The 18586-nt window shown below is 40.6% G+C and overlaps 1 long non-coding RNA gene across 5 annotated transcripts in view; it reads right to left on the bottom strand.

Annotated features, from left to right (window-relative positions):
• Positions 1–18586, bottom strand: part of LOC108962759 (uncharacterized) — an 89146-nt gene that overhangs the window by 12162 nt on the left and 58398 nt on the right. For 2 of the 5 annotated variants that reach the window (XR_003945929.2, XR_007776582.1), the window contains exons 8-9: positions 5955–6032; positions 3733–3857 (exon numbers count right to left, since the gene is read on the bottom strand). This is a non-coding gene — a long non-coding RNA (uncharacterized LOC108962759). Of the gene's footprint in view, positions 1–3732; positions 3885–5954; positions 6033–18586 lie in introns of all 5 variants that reach the window. The other 3 variants (XR_007776584.1, XR_007776583.1, XR_007776585.1) reach the window with 2 other exon arrangements.

Consider the following 18586-nt stretch of genomic DNA (forward strand, 5'->3'; position numbering starts at 1 on the left):
AGAGGGCAGGGTTAGATGGGATATTGAGAAGAAATTGTTCCCTGTGAGGGTGGTGAGGCCCTGGCACAGGTTACCCAGAGAAGCTGTGGATGTCCCACCCCTGGAAGTGCCCAAGGCCAGGCTGGACAGGACTTGGAGCAATCTGGGATAATGAAAGGTGTCCCTGCCATGGAAAGAGATTGGAACTGGATGATCTCTGAGGTCCCTCCCAACCCAAACCATTCTGTGATTCTAAGGCAGTGCTGTGAAGAGGGAAGATTAGTGCTCTGAGCCCTGTTCTGCTCATGCAGTCTCAGATGCAGTTGGCACATGGCTGGGAGGTGTCAACCTGTGCATCAGGACCCCCATCTCCTTTTCTGCAGAGCTGCTTCCTACACAACTGCCCCAGCCTGTTTCATCAGGATCTCACCCATGACAGTATTTACACCATTCCTCAAATTATTGATATTAAAAGGTTTTATATTTTCTTTTTTTTTTTTAAATTTCATTTATCCTAGGCCTCACTTGGCCTTGAAGTGCCAAGAGCAGACCAGCTTAAGAATGTTAATGTACAGCAAATGTGCTTCCCATTAGCTCAGTGCTTCCACTCAAATCTTAAAAGAAGCTCTAGACAGGACAGTAAGACTCAGCAGCCACAAGACACTTACTGCTGCCTAGGACAGGCTTGCAAATGCACCTGGATCAGAGGTCCTGCCCTTGTGCATCACAATTTCACTTACAATGGAAACATTTTAAATTACATTAAGAACTATATTCATATTCTAGTATCATTTACTTTTTCATACCCTTTGCCACCAGAAATATGCATAAAGATATCCATCCAGCCCCAAGTGCACTATTCTGGAAAAGCTTCCATTTAGATGAGAACATTTACTCTCATAAATACATGATATTTTTTAAGCTTAATTCAGTATGAATAACTGGTTCAACTTGGTGTCTGCTCATGAGTGAGCAGTTGGAAGGAACTGGTTAATCATTGCTTGCCATCTGCTTTGGAGAATCAGCACTGTACAGAACCCTTTCTGCAGCAAATAAAACCGCAATGCACAAAGAGCACTAAAGGAAAACCCTGTTTTCAGCTATGGGGTGTTTCATCAGATTTCTTGACCAAAAATGAAGGTGGCCCCTTTCAGGTATTTGTTGATCTCTCAGAAAGGCTCTGAATTTTCTAATCTCTCCAGTCTGTTTTATTAAAACCAACTCTAAGTTCTTCTGAACAGACAAGCCAGGACTTCAAACGCTATATTGAGTCAAAAAGCACATTTCCCTCCACACAGAAAAACATCAACATGAAAAAATGAAAGGGGTTGACTATCTATGCACTGATTTCTTGGCTCATCTTCCCCATCTGGTGTGACTGACAAACTCTGTATCATACTTGGAGAGGGAACAAAATTTCCATTTTTAGATTTTGGAATCCAGGAGTTCCTAAAAAAAAAACCAAACTTTGCTACAAAATGAGGGGAAAAAAAAGTATGTGAATGATGTAAAACGGTCCCACTTAAACACAGAAAAATTGCTGGGAAAAGGCACTTCCTAAACTGAAGTTTTCTTAAAATACACATTCCTAACAAGTGGCAAAAAATACCAGAAGAAATGCTGAGCATGAGAAAACCAGTACTGCTAGGCTCACTCTGATATCAAAGATCTAGCACTGGGGGCCATAATTCAGGTTATTAAAGTCCTTTTTCAAGATTGATTAAAGTTCAGTTTGGAAACATCAACAGGCAACCCAGGCTCCAATGTTCTTAATATTGAGAGGGCTGAAGATTGCAGCCTTCCATCAGAAAATCAAAATGTGTTCCTCCAGGCCTTGAAAATACTGAGCTCTGAGTGCATTTGGTCATTCAAAAAACCTGCCAGTGAAAAATATTTTACCTTTAAAAAACTTCTTAAACAATTGGAAATGGTCCCTCTGACTTCTTGCTCCAGCCATAAATTTCAGTTTTCTTCCTTTTCTTTGCAGATTTCCTGGGGTATTGAATCATGGAATCACGGAATGATTTGGGTTGGAAGGGACCTCAAAGATCATCCAGTTCCAGTCCCTGACAGGAACATCTTCCACTATCCCAGGTCACTTCAAGACCTATCCAACCTGGCCTTGGGCACTTCCAGGGATGGGGCATCCACAGCTTTTCTGGGCACCTTGTGCCAGGGCCTCACCACCTTCACAGGGAAGAACTTCTCCCTAATGTTCAATCTAAACCTACTCTCTGGCAGTGGGAAGCCATTCCCCATTGTCCTGTCACTCCAAGCCCTTGTCCAAAGTCCCTCTCCACCTTTCTTGGAGGCCCTTTGGCACTGGAAGGGGCTCTGAGGTCTCCCCAGAGCTTTCTCTTCAAGTCATTTTATCCAATGCCTGGGGAGACCTGCTGTAGCAGATTCCTGAGACTTGACAGTGGTTTGCTATTTGAAATAACTGGTACCAACAGAGGTCTTAAAAAGAGATTATCCAGTAAGCCTTTGGAGACTTTAGGGTTCCAGACTCAGTATGGTCTAATGAGCACAACAGGACTCTCTGACAGTCCTATTGGGATTTTCCCTCTGTTACAGCTGGCACTAAGAGAAAGAAAGATTTAATTAGCACAGAAGAGCTGCATTGACTTCCAAGTACTCAGCAAAAAAATCTCTGGGAAGTGAGCAAGGTGGGAGAGAGGAAGGTCCTTTGGGTATGCAGAAATTTAAGTGAGCTAGATTAATTTACCAACTGGACCACATATTTCTTTCATGATCATGAGCAAATACTTGGGTCAAGTTTTCAGAAAAATAAGCTCAGTTCTTCTGGCTTCTTTAGATGCTGAAATAACTCATCAGACTTTTCAAAGGCAAACTGCAACTTGGCTGTCAGTCTCCCTGGAAACGTTACAAGCTGACCCACACTGAAGACTTCTAAAGATCTATCCCTATCTGTTGAGGTTATGCATCTTAAAGTATTCACAGGTGTGCTTCACTTCCTCACCTGTAAAATACTCTGTTCCTCCTCTCTGTTCTGAGGAGAACAAGTTTCTACTGCCCATGAACCAGCTTTGGGAAGCTTCAGTGCTAAGATCATTTAAGTACCTGGACTGGCACAGGGCACATGTGTCACAGGGACCACCTCCCACTTCTGGCTTTGACAGGAAAGGAACTGGGATTCTACAAACCCCAAAGTCATGATCACAAGATGCCACAGATGCCAGGGTAGGTTACTCTAAACTCAGTGAGGAGTCTGGCAGCTAGTCATGGGAATGAGGAGGGCACTTTTCACTCTTCTTAACAGGGACTGTGCCCCTTTTGGCATGTGTCTGTATTGAGTTCAACTGTTTGCTGTGAAGGTTATCAGACAGTATCTCTTCATAAAGCAGAGATGTTTAGATCAAGACCTGACTTTCCCTTCTAGATTCAGCACTATTCTTTGACAGCCACAGGATACTTAACCAAACAATTCAGATGCTGGTTTTGAGAGATGAAAACTATGTCAGTACAGACATCTAGTGTATCTTCAGAGTCCCAAATGTGTCTTAAAATACCCTGTAGTTACCATAAAGGTCTCTAGCTTGCTTAAAATTTAACTAAAACATTGGACTTGGATGCAGTAGGATTAATGGGCCCACTCAAGACCAAGCTCCTGGCATTCCAGATCACCCTTGTAGCATTCCCTCAGAAGGAACACAAGTGTTTCTTGAACTTATTATTCCAGAGTAATTTGCTTCTCATTAAGGTGAGATTAGTACAGTTGAAGACATGAAATACCTGCAAAAGTCCTCTCTTTGATCACTCAGCTGGATCTAGCAGAAGTCAAGGGTCAAAGGTCTTGCCAAAGGGAATTTCACACAACTGATTCCACATTCTGCAGCTGTTTCTTCAGAGGAAGAAACCTGTCAGGAATGCATCAACACTTTTTTCTGCAGGCATGAAGGAGTAGGGAAAGGAGGTTAATAATGCTAGAAAGGAGGTTAATAATGCCCTTAAGCTGGGCAGGAATCAGTATTATCCTTAAGCTGGGCACTGTAAAACATCTCATGTGGGCATGTACTTTCAGCCTATATCTGTGCCAAGACACAGCTATGCAGGGCTGTGTTCTTGTAGACACAAGCCAAGACAGACAGAAGAAGTCTATTCTCTGATTCTTTCCTATGGATATCTCCACAAGAACATCTCTGGTTGAGGATCATGTATTTTTTATATATATATTTTCCATAAAAATCAACAGCCTTTCTCTAGTACTCAACTCATTATCAACACTCCCCACTTCGCCACATCAACATTTTATTTGAAGTATCAGTCATAGCAACCCATCAAAATTTAATAGCCACTTTCTATAATTGAAGCATATTAACTCTTGGTTTCACCTATGCTAAGGTTTATCTTTCTTCTTCTTTTAAAATTCTAATGATATTAAAAATACAACACCTTTCTACAGCATGACTCAGAGTTGCATAATATTTCTTTCTTCAGCTCATGGGAAAGGAAGAGAGATACAAGCAAAGGCAGAAGAATTCTCTATCCAAGTCTATAGCTTTATACTGAATCCTGAGTGTCAAACCAATAGGGCTTTTAAGAAAAATGTCAACAACTGTAACAGTTACATAAGACATAGTTAGAAAAATACTTTGCAAGGAAAAATGACAGTTTCTGTCACTTGAGAAGATGATTTATACTTCAGCTTTAGAATGCAAGCATGTGACCTGACATTTACTAAAAAATTAAAGAAATGTTGAGTAAGATTACAAAAGGCAAAGCACTGATTGCCCTCTACCAGCAGCTCCTCTCTGCACTACAGAAAGGCCTGCATAGTCTTCCTCTCAACATTATGCAAAAAAAATAGAAAGAGAGGTCACAACAACAGCTCTCCCTGTTGTCACTTTGTGCTGAGTTGCTCCACTTTTGAAGGCCATCTGGTGCTGTTTGTGCTGCCTTTGTGCCTTGTGTCTCATGTTTTTTATGGACAAGAAGGATTCACAGGTCACATCAGCTGTGTTTAAAGTTTCTTTGCAACAGAATTTGATGGTAGAAATTGTGCATAAAGAGTGTATAGCTGCTGATAACAGAACATGGTGAAAAGGACACCAGGTGCAGGGGTGTCCAAGTAGGAAGGACAGCAGGTCAGGTGAGCTGGGCTTCCTTACTGGGTCTATTATACACTTCCTGTAGGACTTGAAGCGGTTACCCTTGGGGCTCAGTTTTATCACTTGTTAAATGGAGATCATAATTCCCTATCTCACAGTGATACTGTGAGGCTTATTCATTAATGGGTTCACCTCAATGCTGGGCAGATGGTCAATACAAATTTTATGCATCATTGAAGTAACATTTAACCTCAGGACTTCAGTGGCAGATAGCCTTGTGCTGGTCTCTGAGCAGTCACTGGATAAATATTAAGCATTCACTTTACAGAAAATATTTGAGAGGGTTGTTAGTAGTGCTGATTTTGCATCCCTTAAGTTACAAATTTTCAGGATGACAAATGTAAAAGGACACATTCTTCACTTGCAGTGCAAAACAGGTTCTAAGTGCATCTCCTTGTGATGGTAATAAATGAGGAAGAGAAAATGGTAACACTGCTGAACTGAGCATACAGTGATTTAAATGAGTCCATGAAACAAGCACTTTAAGTCTCAAGAATGACCATTGATAGTATCTGGAGGGATTTCAATTTTACTGTTGGGAGAAGAGTTGTTTTTACTGGCCTCAGCCAAAAAACCAATTCATTGAATGTGATTGCCATTTACCTGCAGAAACATAGCTACAATTCAGCATAGTAATGAGTTTAAAGGTGCATCTCAAAGATATTTATAACCAAATAAATATTTGCTTTGCTTACTGTGGGAAGCACACAGAAGAAAAAAGTTCTTTTCAAACATCTTTTCCAACGTTTCTGAGGACTATTTTTAAACTTTATTGCCACAAGTAATGTACCATGAAGACCTAAGCACCAGCAAGAAATGAATCTCCAGTGTGATTACTATGCATACCTTGTAATTACCTCTGCAGAGATGACCAACCTTCACTTCTTTTTAACTTGGTGCCCCAGTAAGTCATTCTTTCTGTTTCTAAAGAGAGAGAAAGAAGAATAAAAAAGTGTTATCCTTATGATGGAAAAAGTGAGGAACAGACATACAGATTAAATATGATATTAAATACAGCCTTGCCTTCCAAAGTCTTTTCTGCAGGTGAGGACTCTGTTTCAGAAGGCGGCCAGTGTCCCAAAACTTATTTTGGAAGCCTTAATTGAGGGTAAGTAGGGCATGAATGGCACTTTGTGGAGGGATGACTTTACCCTCAGGGAAGCACTATGACAAGTTCCTGAGACCAGTCAATTTAATAGCTGCAAACCTTGAAAGCTTTGAGTAAAAAAAGTTTCCTCTACTTTCATAGCCAAGTGAGTTTAAATAAAAGTTAGCACATAAAAATATTTCAACCTTTACCCCAAAATATCATCCTTGTTTTCAGATCTTTAAAATTACTACACCAATAACCAGTAGAAAGATTAATTGTGGTTAGATTAATTGACCAATCATGGACATCAATACATCAGGTGTAAATCACTCCTAAAATGTAGCAATCAGCAGTTTAGTCTCAGTAGCCAGGGACACTAACATTTTTGATAATGCATTTGTCTCAGTAATATCTTCACATTTGCTTTGTAATCATAGTCAAGTACAGAAATGACTATCTCATATTAAAAAAAACATAAAGTATGGTGAAAAAACAATTCCTGGTTTCTTGCCTTGTGATGGTGATAGAACTATGGGGAACCTAAAACAAACCACTCCTTCATGTCCTCACTATGAAAGGGGAGAGGAGCTGAGATTCACAGATCCCCTCAGTGTGGATTAGGGTGAGATAACACTCAAAGTCCAGAATAACACTCTGGAGGCCATATTCAAAGTCATTAGGGTGAGATAACACTCAAAGTCCATAATCAGCAACTCTAATGGCACAAATATAAAATGGTGACCCTGTCACAACTGTATCCACATAAGCTATGCAGAAACACCAAATTTAGTGGAACATGTATGCAGTAAACATTAGCCCTCTCAACAATTCTATCCACTTTAACTGTGCAGGAACACCACCTGTAATGGAACAAATATTCAGTAAATGTTAACCCTCTCACAAGTGAGACTGACCCTGAAATGGGCTCAAGGGCATGGTACTGATAACACCAAGGTTGTGGGTTCCACCCCTGTCCCACCTCTGGAACTCTCCCTTAGGGTGCTGGCTGAACTCACAATACAGTTACTTGGGTCTCATCCCCTGCACACTGCACATAAATTACTCTGGGTCACTCCAAAGAAGTGATGCTGGGATTGTTCTCTCTCTCATCACATCACATCAAATGCTAAATCTATTCACTTCTTACTGCTTCTACTTTTTCCCCCCCCAGTTAATTCCACTGCTGTTTTATGAAGAAAGGCTACTTTTCTCCACAGTGGGCTCAAAATTTGTATATATTAACAGTCCATTTCAAGTCAAACTTCTTGGAATACTGCTTCCTTCCCTCCAATAAAAGGCACCTCCTATTTTGGCATTACTCACTCTTTGATCATCATAATATCCACATGCTTCACAACTCCTTTTGAATGTTATCTCCCAACCTCACAGGAGAAAAAATACTGCCTTTGTTTACAGAACAGAAAGGCAGAGACAGAGAGAGGATACAGCTCACTTTTACTGTCTCAGTTAAGGTGATAGGATCATACAGAATGTCCAGATACAGACAGGGTCCTTCAGAGAGAAGTCTGCAGTACATCTCTAACATACATACCCTGAAACAACCCCTTAGGAGCCTCTTTTTTCTCTCTCCATAGCAGCAGCTTAGGAATAACAATTACCTACACATGAACCTAAATTAGATGTAAATGCAAGTGAATATTCTCTTCACTGCCTGAGAGCAAAGTCCTATAAAGACTTAAGCATCCTAAAAATTAGGATTGGGTTACCCACTGTGAAATGATACCTGGCTTTGGAATGAAAGGCAGTAAGGCATCAGAGTTCCCCACACAATCTACAAGGAGAGTAACAGTCTGGTTTATCTTTCTCAAAGCCACCACTTTGGCACTGCTTTGTTTTGCTTTAGTGGTCAGAGACCACCTCCTCTTCCTCAGCTCTGTAGGTGATGTAATGCTGTGCTCTCTATTTAACTCACTCTGAAATGTGCCAGTACATCTGTGTACCATTCTGAACAGCTGAAAGAATTTATTTAAAATTGTCACTTGGTTTATTAATAAAGAAGAAAAATGCATGTGTATATTTTTCCTTAAAACAGAATATAGGTACTGTACAAAAATGTACACGAAAATAATCTTTAGTCTCAGTCAAACATCTGTTGGTTCCAATGGGAACCAACAGGCAGAAAAAAGTCCAGACACAAGATGGGATAGAAATGGTACAGATAAAGAAACTCTTCAAACTTGACAGCCTTAAGGCTGTATAAAGAGCATGTGTTGGTACAGTGTCACACTGAGATTTTATAGACATGGTTTTCAGACTATTCCATTATTACAGTAGGCTACAACCCTGCAGATGTTTAGACATGAAGGACTTTATTCAGTCATGTCAGTGTTTTCATGACTGGGTCTTATTAAATTTCTTCTCCAGAGAGCTAATAAGAAAGACCTCTCTCTCAGATTGGCTATAGAAGAGCAACAGTTGCCAGATATATTTCTGTTGAAACATGAGAATGCACAACAAGAAACATCATATTAAACTTTCATCCTGAAATGCACAATGCCTGTGCTCCAGGGCCTTCAAAGGCTTGCTGAAATATGGAACTCAAATCATAGGTATGTTTATGTATTAGTCTGAAAGGGGGCATTACTGAAGATCAGGGATATTGTTCCCAAACAACAAACATGATCTTCCTTAGCAAGAACTATATTTTTATGTTGTGAGTAAAAGCAGAAAGAGGTGAATGAATAGCAGGAACATGTTAACTATGGTCTTCGAGGCAGCCAAGTGACCCAGTCTGAGAGTCAGAGAACTAATGATAATGCTGGTCTAGAAAAGAGGGTGGAATTTCCTTTGTACTTGATATCTACACACCAAGACAGTTAAGCTCCAGTCTACATGTAGTTTTGGCCCAGAACCACCAGAGCTGGTGGTTCCTCCCTAATGCAGTGCACTAAAAAAGGACATGAAGGATAACCTCAGCCACTAATGACTGACACTGGAAATCCAATGATGGTTCAGCTTAACCTGGTATGAACTTTTGAAGGCAAATGGCATAAGGCACCCTTTACCATGGCAGGTTGCAACAGAACAGGATTGCTGCTTTAACTCACGATTATTGAAACAATACTCTTACACATCATGGTGCAGTATTGAACACCACATGCAGAATTGACACTTGGTGTCTGCTAAAATGGAAACCCCCCCCAGTTTAGTGTAGAGCAAAGATGTTTCCTTTGTGGGAAGAAAGGAGAAATTATCCTTCTGACTGATTAACCCCCCATCCCAACAACATGACTGACTGGAACCCCACTGAAGTAGGATCTCCATGAAATAGCAGCACTGGTCCCATTTTAGGAAAGTGTTGGCTTTTCTGGAATACTTAATCTTTGCAAAAGACATTTGAGGTGTAATAACTACATTTATTTCATGTCCCCATAAGCTCAACAGCCTGACTGCAATTTTGCTGAAACATTTTTGTGCAAAATGCAAATTTTTGTGACACGATGCCACTTCAACTCACAACAGAAAACAACTTCTACAATCCAAGTGCTCAAAACACAGAGTCACATAATATGCTGAGTTGGAAGGGACCCACAAGGATCATTAAATCCAAAACCTACAAGGGCTAAAGAAATTTGGTTTATGTTGAAAAAACATAAAAAGAACCCAGGCAAATCAAATCCATTATCGAAATAAGCAGGTTACTAAAGTTATTAAGTGTAAGTTAGTAATTAATTGCATTTGAACATTATTGTACTTACTGTCACTGAAGATGAATGCCCTTACAAACAGATTATTTGCAAATGGCTGGAACCCCTGGGCTTAGTCCCAGACCTGTCTGGTGTTTGTGCTGTGGCTGGTCCCATGCCCAATGTGTGACTGTGGATCCAACCATACAAATCCAGGCTTTTGCCTAACAATTCTCTGACCTGATGCACCTACAGTCCAGGGGGATTTTCCACATGAGTTCATCAACCACAACACCTCTGCCTATTTATTCCATATACTTAGCACTTGTATTTTTTCCATAAGCACAGACTACTCATCACTGCTGGAAACAACACAGTAGGTCCCTTCTCTGTTCCAGAAGTCCTATGTTCTCAGGATTTTTAACTGAGGAGACTGTTTCTCTCAAAGTGTAGTTTAACATACATGCATATTGAAACTGCCACATGCTTCTCAGGCTACAATTCACAATCAAATGCTGCAACAGAGTATAGGCAGGAAGTACATCACTGCAGACAAAGAAGAGCTGAAACTGAAGCAGAGCTAATGAAGCTCCTTCAGAGTCTCTGATTCACTGCAGCTCACTGCCACTGGAACTGCAGCCTCTTCTTAGCCATCAATACCTGGTGCTAGGATTCATACCTTACCAGAAACTTCCATGGAAAACTTTAAGAAACAAAACCAAAATGCAGGCATTATCAATGAGAACCTGTGAGAACAATGAAATCTGTGAACGCACCAGCAGGTGTGCCTGCTTGCAGATATTTCAGTCCACTCATAGTGCAACAGGAGCTACACAACTAAGGGAGGGGGTTCCCTGGAAACCAGCTGTGTGCAAGTAGGAGCACCTGAGGCTCCTCAGGACCAGCTTGGGGGAACAGTATACTTTCCTTAAGACCTTACTGCTCCTTTACACAAAATATAAGGCTAAAAGTCCTGGCAGGCAGTTCCCAATGTGTTTGTCTGGAAAACCAAGCGAGGTGGCCAGAAAATATATGGCTTACTGGATATGTGAAGTTTTTGTGCCTCAGCTGAATCAGCAGTGGTGTCTGATAATGGTTTTGATGCTTTCTTTTTTGTCTTTAACAAGGAAGATGTATAACTCTTGACATAAACCATACTGCAGAATGTGCTGAACAAATATTTCATCAAAGGGGAGAAGTTTATCTTAGAGTCATTTTGCTGCCAAATGATTTATTGGAACTCAGAGCCAAAACAGGTAAAAGCCCTAAGGAAGTGCTGTATCTTTCTAATAATTAAACTCTAAGAAGAGTTGAACTCTGCTTACAGGAGGGCTGGGGTTTTCTAGGAAGCAAAACAAATAAAGATTTCCTACACGTGTGTCAATCCAATTCTCTGCATCAATACCTGAAAAAGGAGCAGGCATTAAAGAAATGCACACTTAAAGCCATGACTAATGAGGATACTTCTGTATCACAAAGTCTGGATTAGCCAGTGAATCTTTCAGACAATCTGAGTTGAAAGCTAGCATTTGGCAAGGTCCACTGACATCTGCCACCACTTTCTTTAGCCTCCTGCATTCCCCGAAGGTACCGCCTGGGAGCTGCCCTGCAGTTCCACAGCACAGCAACTGCAGACAGCAGGGAATGCAGACAGCCATGCAGTGTTTAAAATAGGAAACACAGGCTCTGTGCTGGGGGCTGCTACAACAGGTGGATCCATATATTGGGAGCTCATATTAATGAGGCTTCTGTTACACATGCTGGGGGGGCCGGCGGCCTTTTCAGAAGTAGATGGGTATTTTGGTTAAAGTCAGACAGAGTAACCTCGTAGTAACCTCCAGGCTGGCTCACAGCCACAGGGAGGACTTTGAAGGACTGTCCCTTGGTGCTGCATTGATTAGATTTCTTCCCATAATACACCCAGTGTTTTTGCTCAGTAAACCTTACTAACAACTGAATCAAGAATAAAGACTGAGAGGGGAAATAAAAGCTGATCTCCATGTGAAAATGGGCCATAAAATTAACAAGGTTATCAGCACCAAGTAATTCTGTCTGCTGGGGCCAGAAACTCAGAGCCTGTACAATACATATGCAAGCAAGTACAAGAAGAAAAAACACCCCGCCCAGCCAACCAACCAAACCAAAGCAAAACCAAAATCAACCCCCCCAAAGCCTGAAACAAACAAAATCTTCCCAAACCCAAAACAACCCCAAGTAAACACCCCCAACCCCCCAAATTTATACAGCAAATCAAATACTAAAAGATATAATATTTATGAAATCTAAAAGCTTAACTCCCCCCCTACATTTAACTATTACCTTGTCTTTTAAATATCTTCCTTGTATTTCTATATATTACACATGCAAAAATTTTGGATACCAGATCTGCTGGCAAATACACAGATCCCCCAAACTTTTATTGTGCTCTGGAAGTGCTAATATACAAGTCTCCTAATTTCTATGCCTTGCAGCATCAACAGTGCATAGAAAGAACCTTTACAAAAGCAAACAAAAAAAGCCACACACTTAAACAAAATGTGGATGACAAGCTGGGACACAGCAAGTCTACAGGGTAGTAGTTATCCTCTAAGAACATATGGGGGTATGATAATCCCAGAACACTGTAATCTAGATATTTGATATGGAGAGTGCCCTGTTGTGGATCACCAATAATTTTTGCTAGAATGATCCTTAGTTGCTGAAAAGGAAACCAAACCCCAAATCATTTTCATCAGAAAGACAACTGCAACACTGAACATTGCAAATGAACAGGCCTTTCCTTTAAGAAAGAAACACCACTTTCTATCAATAATGAATCATCTAGGCTCTGAATAACAATTACAACATTCATGTACTTGGTAATTCATGTGAGAAAAACTATGATCTTTTTAACATAAACATAACCTACTACCAAGTATTAGAACTGAAAGGATGAACAGGATTGTTGTGATTTCAGCTATCCACACTGCATGGTAACTGATCAAGTAAGCAGACTAAGTATTTTGTAGCATCTAGAGTAAGACAGGAACATAATACCTAGGGCTGCTTTAATAAGGCATGTGGGAATACACAAATAACTCATTTCTATCTTCTCTCATAACACATACTCTCAGGAAGGGCTGTCCCCCCAAAACCATCAGTCTAGCTATGAAGACAAGTATGGTCTGCAACATAATTTTTAAAGGCCTATAGCTGTAGCAGGATACCAGACTAAATCTTAAGTAGATCTATTCATGTTACCACAACTGCAACCTAATAAATTAGAAGCTAAAAAGCCCTTCTTGCTGGATGAAAACAGGTGTCTAATATCAAAGCTAAACTATGGTAAGGACCTGAAAATACTGTCATTTGCTTGAGGTTTTCTCCCTGAGATCTTTTAAATGAATGACTCTACTGGTAAAGTAATGTCAAGAAGCAATAATCAGACACAAACTAGGCAAGTAAAAAGTCAGCATCACAAGAAGCCTAAGAGAGCTGATGCTGAATGTTAGCAAGCCTTTTTGCTTCTGGAAACATGGGCACTGCAAGTTTACAATTTTGTTTAAAAAGCTGGTATGACAACTTCTGAACCTTTGCTGCTAACTATTGTAAAGGAATGAAAGCTGTCACTCATCTGGAACTAGCTTGTATTCCTACTGCCTTGGGGATATCCAAACACTGGGCAAACTAAGTGCTTATGAACTACTTCATGTTCAGAGGAGAAAGGCCTCATTTCAGAATAATAAAAAAATTCAATTAGAAAAAAGACTCTCAAGAACTTACTGAAGGAATATGAGATTTTTCATGGAGGTTGTTAATGTGTTTTATATGTGGTATATTTTGCACAAATGGTGTTTCAAATACTGAAGTACAAATGAAGTTTTTTTGAGTGCTATGCCCTTCCTATATCCAACATCTCCTTTTCAGAAAAGGGTGAGAAGAGAATCAGACATTTGATAATTCCCTGCTGTGGCACTCTGTCCTCAACCACTCAAGCAATGCATGGAACAGCAGGATGAATTCAACATGCCTTAACCACAAACCCTGTGAGAGGATCTTTCATTTGTGCCATATAACCATAGTGAACTAAACCCATATATAATTATAAATATATCTGACATAAAAATGTGCAATAACTTACAAAAGCATGTGTATCAACATCAAAATGAAGCACATAATGGGAGGAGACCTCTTGGTCAGTCAAACCCAAAACACAAGCCCTCTCTACTGCTACTTCAGAAAAAAATCCTTTCAGATACTGCCTAAGATATCAAGGCAAATGGTTTAAAGAAGTCTTGACTCAAATATCCTGACTGCTGGGACAGCTGTCCCTAGGAAGGACGCACTTACATCTGCAAATCACAAATTACAGTATTGCTACTATGAATGCATTAGGTTAGGAAGGACTATCATAAGCAAACTTGTATTTTCAAGGCAGTTATTTTGAATTATTGGAAAAACACTTATTAATCCCCTAAAGAAGCCAGATTTCAGACACCACATAAAAAAAGCTCTTCTGGAAGAGGAAAGCAAACCTTATCAACTCCTAGTTACACCTACAGAAAACTGAATAGAAATCAAGATGTCTTAACTCTGTAACCTATGATCTGTGTTCAGATCATCTGTGCTTTTGGCTCCAATTTTACCTCAACTAAACTTGCTTTCACTGAGTTATTTTTTGTTACATAAATACTTATTTATTCAGGCTACTGTTCAACTGAAACCAAAAATCTCATTCAAAACTTCCCCCTTTATTTATCTTGGGGCAACAAGAATGGTTGAAATTAATTTTTAACTTCTTGGTCCAATGTAGTGGTCCTACCAGTTTCATGACTGAAAACACTGTTTCTTGCTGATCCTCTATAAAAAAGCAAAGCCTTTGATCAATACAAGACTGAGGGTCAGTCTCAGAATATAAGTGGCCCATGGAAAACCTCACCCTTGAGAAAACTCACGTGGAAAGGAAAATAGAGGTGATGTAAAGGTATGCTCTCACTGTAGCTGGTTATTTGCTAGAATATGGTGCTGATACTTTTATATTCAAGTTGTGTTAAAAATCCTCTCAGTTAATATGCTGTTAACATGTCTGAGTTATGTATTTCACATTTTTATCACCAACAACAGTATCAGATATATTTGAAGCACACTGGAGGAACTTCAAAGTCATTTATAAGCACTAATGATAAGGAAGCATTAATCCTTATTTTGCAGACGAGGAACAGATGTACAAGACTCTCTTGTGCATTTGTGTGAATCACTGAAGCAGAGGCAGAAACTGAACTTGAATTACCTACACCTTCAATCACCTCTACACGAAGAGTCTTCTGTAAAAGCATGGCAGACATGGAACACCTTCCTGAGAAATAAACAGAAAGGAGCAATTTTCATTGTAATCCTCTTAAAAGGCAGTACACAACTCCCACCTCAGAAATCAAAACCAAACCCCAAGAACAAACCAGCACATGCTGTATTTTTAGAGAGAACTATTGTCAGGTGGGGAAGTTTCTCTGTCCCTCCTTGCTCAGTTCATGATGGCAATCCCTGCCTGCTAATCAGTCTTGTTTGGAGGATTTACTCCTTATTTTGTAATTCCAGATATTCCTTGCAGCATTGAGCTTTTACTGTTCTTAGATGGGTAAGAAAAAAGGGAAGAATGACTCTGCAGAAGGGGTGTCAGATGCTATATTTTTACTGCTGTAGACATAATTTTCTGAGGTGTTTGGCACTAAGGGTGCAATGTATTAAAATGATTGATTGATTGCATTTTAAAAATAGAAGCACTGTTCTGATACTGGGATCAACTATCACCATTAAGATATTACAGAATTCTAAACAGCTTTGGATTTGCACCTCCTGTGAATGTAAAGTGCCCTTCCCCATCCCCCTTGCCCATGTTACACACACACACCAGAGCATTTCATTGAGAAACAGAGTAAATGCCACTAACTTTGCTCCTAACACAGCTAGTAATGCATCCCTAGGATGACAGGAACAACTACACAGTGTCCCTTCAATTCCTATCACACATTTTTAGTTTGATTTCAGCATATTTGTAGTATACCCTGCTGCCTTTTTTTTCCCTGAACAATGTTATGTGCTGCTCTATGGGAGAAGCTTAATTACAGCTATTTTGAAGGCTCTTATTTTCAAATATCCTATATTTTCTCAATCAAATTATTAAAGGGGCTGCAAGTAATATTTGGAATAAATGGCTGTGCTGGATTTGGCTGGGGTAGAGTTAAATTTCCTCCCAGTAGCTGGTAGTGGCTGTGTTTTGGATTTGTGCTGGAACAGTGCTGATAACACAGGGATGTTTTAGTTATTATTTAATTTGGGCATGCACAGAGCCAAGGCCTTTTCTGCTCCTCTCCCACCCCACCAGTGAGGATCTGGGGGGCACAAGGCCTTGGCAGGATACACATCCAGGAGAGCTGACCCCAACTGGCCACAGGGACATCCCAGACCATAAGGTGTCACTCCTGTATACAAAGCTGGGGGAAGGAGGGAGGGAGAGACATTTGGAGTGCTGGTGTTTGTCTTCCCAAGTCACTGTGACCTGTGATGGAGCCCAGCTTTCCTGGGATGGCTGAGCACCTGTCTGTCCAAGGGAAGAGGGGAATGAATCCCTTGTTTTGCCTTGCTTGTGCACACACTTTTGCTTTATCTTTTAGTATTTATCTCATCCCACGAGTTTTCTCACTTTTACTCTCCCCAAACCCATGGCAGGGGAGGGAGCAGGGCTGAGCTGCCACCTGGGGTTAAACCACGACAGTGCCATAATTTGGTGGCCCAGTACAGTGTGAGCAGGTTCTGCCTCAGGGCTGGGTGAGAGATTGCAGCTCCAGGGAGACCCTGCCAGCAGCACATTCGTGCCAATAGAAAAGAACAGTTGATGGCACCTACCCAAGGTCAGCTCCTCAAATTTGGGAGCCTGTTTTCTTCCAGACACTGTCAAGTCACTTGTTTAAATGCAGCCAGTCGGCAACAATTAAACATCTAAACAAAACATGCAAATTTGGTGCTCCTTTTGAAATCTCCCCCATGCCATGCTGTTTACTTTCCACTTCTCACAGACTTAATTATCCAACAATCAGGCCACAAAATGGCGCTGGGAGTGAGGCAGACATTTTGTACCTCTGCCTGAACAGGACAATGGGAATGTGCTGAGGGAAAGGCAGTGACCAAGGGAATGAAAGGAGCACACAGCTCTATGATGGTTCAGCTTTTAAACAAACCCTTTCTCTTATTTTATAGCAAAGTTAAAGCCAGGCAGCACTGAGGAGCCACCTGACAGCATTTGGCCACGGAGCAGGCAAAAATATAGTCCAGGGCAGCTCTTTCCCAGCTGTTTGACTGTGGTGAGTGCAGCTCATCACCCATCTGAGCAGACACTCTTTTCTGGGAGCCACATGGACCCAGGACCACCCATTGACACTGCCTGAGTCACTGTAATCTTAACCACATTCTTCCCTTTAAAGTCAAGACACCAATGTTTTCTATTACAGCCCCAGGAACTTCACAGTCTTCTGCACAGCTCTGAAAGCACTTGCAACATAACCAGCAAATGAACACAAAGAATGGAGCCTACACCTTCATCTCTGCAAGTGACTTCTGACTCAAATTTCACTGTCTTGTGTGTAATAACCCAGGGACAGCTAGAGCTGAGCAGTAACACCAGAGCTGATAATAGCAAAAAAGCACCAAGAATTAAGAAGCACATATTTTCTTCAAGTGTGTGTCCACCAGCCTCCTTGTAAACGTATCAGCACCTGATAAATCCTAAGAAACAAATATGCAAATTTTCAGGAAAAACTGCAAAGCACATGCTACTCATTAAAAATTTAGGTACCTGCCTAATTACCAGTTTAGAGATTTAGAGATTTCACACTGTTTCCTGAGAGGAGAAGAAAACACAAACCACCTAAAAAACCCCCAAACCTACAACTTTCTAACAAAGAAAATCTATGGTATAAATAAAAAAATGGCTGAGGGGATTTTGCTTACTTTTTTTTTAATGACACAATAAGCAAAGCAGCTGAGCTAGTGGTGTACTTGGAAAGGCTGATAGGTGTAAAAAACCCCAACACCCTGGAATTATACAATGCAAAAAATTAATCATTATTAATTTTTATGCAGCTCTGATTTTGAGGGACTTGCAGAAATGAAACCAACAAAAAAGGTAACATTTCTATACAAAGGCACACTGAATACACAGGATCACACTGAAGCTAGAAGAGTTTAGGCCTAAGTAATTCTGTTCCCTTTATTCCACTTGCTCTCCAGTGTGATGATGCTACTTGATATTCAAAGGACCAGGAAGAGCTGACTGAAGGGGCAGGGCTGGCCCTCAAAAGCCAAGGATAGGTGACCCCTCCCAGAGTGCAAGGGGCAGAGTGGACCAGCAACCTGGAAAAGCAGTTGGAAGAAGAGGATTTTGAAAATTTATCTCTTGGAAAAAATGGCAGAAAGCCTGACCATGTTACAAAAAAAAAATACTCTGAGCACCCAGGGGCAGCAGGGTAAAATGTTCTCAGAAAAGGGAAGAATTTAGCCTATAGCTGACATACGTTTTCCAGCAACCCATCTCTAAAGCCACAGATTTTAAATCAGCCTGGATTACAGCTGTCCTTTGCTTTTGTTACAAACCCCCAAAATTGCAGAAACAATTCTGAGTTTTGTTACAAACTTGAAAGCAGGTCAAAGTTTAGGAAGAAATTCCCTATAGGTTGTGATCCTTCAGAGTTATCTCTAATCTGAGCTGG

Source organism: Serinus canaria, chromosome 1A (genome assembly GCF_022539315.1).
Source record: "Serinus canaria isolate serCan28SL12 chromosome 1A, serCan2020, whole genome shotgun sequence".
In the NCBI taxonomy this organism is placed as follows: domain Eukaryota; kingdom Metazoa; phylum Chordata; class Aves; order Passeriformes; family Fringillidae; genus Serinus; species Serinus canaria.